Source organism: Lissotriton helveticus, chromosome 3_1 (genome assembly GCF_964261635.1).
Source record: "Lissotriton helveticus chromosome 3_1, aLisHel1.1, whole genome shotgun sequence".
Classification (NCBI taxonomy): domain Eukaryota; kingdom Metazoa; phylum Chordata; class Amphibia; order Caudata; family Salamandridae; genus Lissotriton; species Lissotriton helveticus.
The window spans coordinates 118962944-118967031 of NC_136061.1; positions in this window are offsets into that span (position 1 = coordinate 118962944).

The window sequence follows — 4088 nt, forward strand, 5'->3', positions numbered from 1 at the left end:
GGGCGCAGACGGGCTTTTCTTCGGCGCTTCTTAGGCGCGCTCGAAGGCGCCCCCTGCGCGCAAACGCTGCGCGCTTGTAGGAAGGGCGTGGCTAAATAGCCCGGAGTGAGGTAGCCACTAGAGCGCTAACCTCAGCTCCGGCGAAACCTGAAGTGCAGCCTGGCTCTTGCCTGTCCGCCCTCCGCACAACGGCACTGCTTGCCGAGTCGGACCGGGGCGGGCAGGCTGCAATATCAAGCCCAGGTGAACCAGTTGAATGGGAGAGAATGCAGGTATTTAAAAGACACGTTAATCTGTCAGAATAAAACAAACAAGCGACTATTAAAATCTGTCCGCTATTATTTTGTTGCTTCTCGCAGCCCAGACACTGGCGATGGAAACACTCTGTTATTACTCACAGGTGCAGCAGCGGGTCCGGGAGAGACTGCCACCGTCTCCCTACCGCGTGCACCCGAGAGTCAGGGCGGCCTAAATAGCCCGGAGTGAGGTAGCCACTAGAGCGCTAACCTCAGCTCCGGCGAAACCGGAAGTGCAGCCTGGCTCTTGCCTGTCCGCCCTCCGCACAACGGCACTGCTTGCCGAGTCGGACCGGGGCGGGCAGGCTGCAATATCGAGCCCAGGTGAACCATTTGAATGGGAGAGAATGCAGGTATTTAAAAGACACGTTAATCTGTCAGAATAAAACAAACAAGCGACTATTAAAATCTGTCCGCTATTATTTTGTTGCTTCTCGCAGCCCAGACACTGGCGATGGAAACACTCTGTTATTACTCACAGGTGCAGCAGCGGGTCCGGGAGAGACTGCCACCGTCTCCCTACCGCCTTAGGCATCCTGTATGATTCACCATCTCACTGTGTGTCCTTCCCCAAATCGAGACTTAGAAATCTATGGGGCATATTATCAAGGGGCTTTATCTCCGCTTTTTTGGCTTTAAAAGCCAAGAAAGCGGAGATAAAATTATCTCCCTAATACCAAGCTGTCGCTAACACCAGTTAGCGACAGCTAATAGGAGATAGTGACCATCTTGGGCCCCGCTCTGCATGTCAGTGATATTTATCACTAATGACATGCAAAGTGGGCGTGCCAAGATGTTAGCGACTGAAAACAGTCGCTAACATCGCTATCTCCTATTACCAACTTTTGGAGATATTCGCGCTAAGCGCGAATATCTCCAAAAGCTAACACTTGCCCAGGAGCAGTTCTTAGCCATGTTATCCAATGGGAGGTGGATAACATGGCTAAGAGCATTTGCTCGATAATGCATGAATATCGCTGACTTTTCAGCGATATTCATGCATTGCGGCCGTTTTTTATCGCATTTGCGATAAACCTTGCTAATAGCAAGGTTTATCTGCGATAAAAATCGCCGAATTGCGGCGATAAGTTTTGTCTCTAAATAAGTTAGAGACAAAAATTATCTCTATTGGTTGGTAATATGCCCCTATGTGTGTGATCAGGTTAGATGGCAGCAAAATCCCTCCCAAATCACAGTGCTAAGATACCAGGCATTGGCCCAAGCGGCTCTTGGCAAATCTTCTTATCTTTCCTCTAGTAGTACGCACCATTCCTTACCGACAAGGTTACGATTGAATATCTTCCCCCTATGGTTGGCTACCCATCCAAAGTATATTCTTTTAATCAGTTGTCCCCTTATCCTTGTGACCAACGGTCTACCCAATGCATTTCTCCTATTTTATTTTTCAGTTTATTTTACAAAATTGAGAGGAAACAATTCCACTGTTGAGAAAACTGAGTATACACTCGTATTCTCGCAATAATAAATATGTTTTATGACAGCGAGCTTACTACATTCAGTCTTAATGACTAGAAAGGGGTCTTCCGCTAGAAGGATTGTTTTAACTGTATTTTAATTACTGGTAAATTAATTTCACGTAAGTCTAAGGTTTTAGTGCATATGCCAGGGGTGTCCAAACCTGTCCTGGCGGGCCGTATCCATGCCAGATTTTTGGGATATCCCCATCTGGTGATCACGGTTCGATCCCCGGCGCCGGCGGCAGATCAGAGTGCCCAGGACGGGGTCCATGTGACCCGGGCAGTCCTATCCCCTGGGTGTACGTGGTTGTCCGACATGTCGGTCGGATGTGCTTTTACGTACCGGATCGGAATCGGCCCCCATAAAATCGTACGTAAAGTATATAGCAAGTCAACCTGAAATCTGCTGGGTCAGAAAGGGCTCGATTCCGATCCGTGTCGGAAGGTTAGGAGTCCGTACGAATTTGTCGGGACGGCATGGCAGAGTGCCCGGGATGGGCTCCATGGCTCTTGGGCAGTCGTCCCCCGGGCGTCCGGGGCTCTATCCAGGCCGACAGCATGGCAGAGTGCCCGGGACGGGCTCCATGCGTCCTGGGGATTTGTCCCCCGTGCGTCCGGGGCTCCATCCAGGCCGGCGGCATGGCAGAGTGCCCGGGTCGGGCTCCATGGTTTCCAGTGTGGTCCTCCCCTGGGTGTCGGGGTGCTCCAGGTCAACGGCATGGAAAAGTGCTCCATGCGTCCCAGGCATTCGTCCCGGGACGGGGACTGGGTGGGGAGAGTCCAGGCGGCTTCACTTTCGTGCCCGGCCATCTGGTAGCCCAGATCCCCTCGGCCATCTGGTCGCCCGCAACGCTTTCCTATGGGGCGACCAGATGGCCGAACTTCCCTGGAAGTCCCGATGAGGTGCCATTCGCGATGTCCCGATGAGGTGCCATTCGCCTCCCGGATCCCAGCTAGGGCTCCATCCCAGCTAGGGCTCTTTCACGCCTTGGGTCCCCTCTGTCACCTCGCGTGCACAGATTACAAGAAAAGGGGGTAATTTTGCTCCGGATTACTAGGGAGAAGGGTACGCCCGGACACCCCTCCGAGGGTGGTGGATCTCTGCCATGGGGACCAGATGGGCTATGCCTGGGCAACACCTCCCTAGGCCATCCGGGGCTTCCTTCCTCCAGGCCAACTACATGTCAAATTGCCCAGGACGGGCTCCATGGCTCCTGGGCAGTCGTCCCCCGGGTGTCCAGGGCTCCATCCAGGCTGACGGCATGGAAAAGTGCCCAGGACAGGCTCCATGCGTCCCGGGCATTCATCCCCCGGGCGTCCGGGGCTCCATCTATGCTGACGGTATGGCAGAGTGCCCAGGTCGGGCTCCATGGTTTTCATGGTGGTCCTCCCCTGGGTGTCTGGGGGCTCCAGGCCGAAGGCATGGAAAAGTGCCCAGGACGGGCTCCATGCGTCCCGGGCATTCGTCCCCTGGGCGTCCGGGGCTCCATCTAGGCTGACGGTATGGCAGAGTGCCCGGGTCGGGCTCCATGGTTTTCACGGTGGTCCTCCCGTGGGTGTCTGGGGGCTCCAGGCCGAAGGCATGGAAAAGTGCCCAGGAAGGGCTCCATGCGTCCCGGGCATTCGTCCCCCGGGCGTCCGGGGCTCCATCCAGGCTGACGGTATGGCACAGTGCCCGGGTCGGGCTCCATGGTTTTCACGGTGGTCCTCCCCTGGGTGTCTGGGGGCTCCAGGCCGAAGGCATGGAAAAGTGCCCAGGACGGGCTCCATGCGTCCCGGGCATTCGTCCAGGGACGGGGACGGGGACAGGGTCGGGAGAGTCCAGGCGGCTTCACTTCCGTGTCCAGCCATCTGATCGCCCTGATTCCCTCGGCCATCTGGTCGCCCGGATCCCCTCGGGCATCTGGTCGCCCGCAACGCTTTCCTATGGGGCGACCAGATGGCCGAACTTCCCTGGAAGTCCCGATGAGGTGCCATTCGCCGCCCGGATCCCAGCGAGGGCTCCAGGAGGTCGGGTACATTCGCGCCTTGGGTCCCCTCTGTCACCTCGCGTGCACAGATTACAAGAAAAGGGGGTAATTTTCCTCCAGATTACTAGGGAGAAGGGTACGCCCGGACACCCCTCCGAGGCTGGTGGTTCTCTGCCATGGGGACCAGATGGGCTATGCCTCGGCAACACCTCCCTAGGCCACCCGGGGCTTCCTTCCTCCAGGCCAACTGCATATCAAATTGCCCAGGACGGGCTCCATGGCTCCTGGGCAGTCGTCCCCCGGGCGTCCGGGGCTCCATCCAGGCTGACGGCATGGAAAAGTGC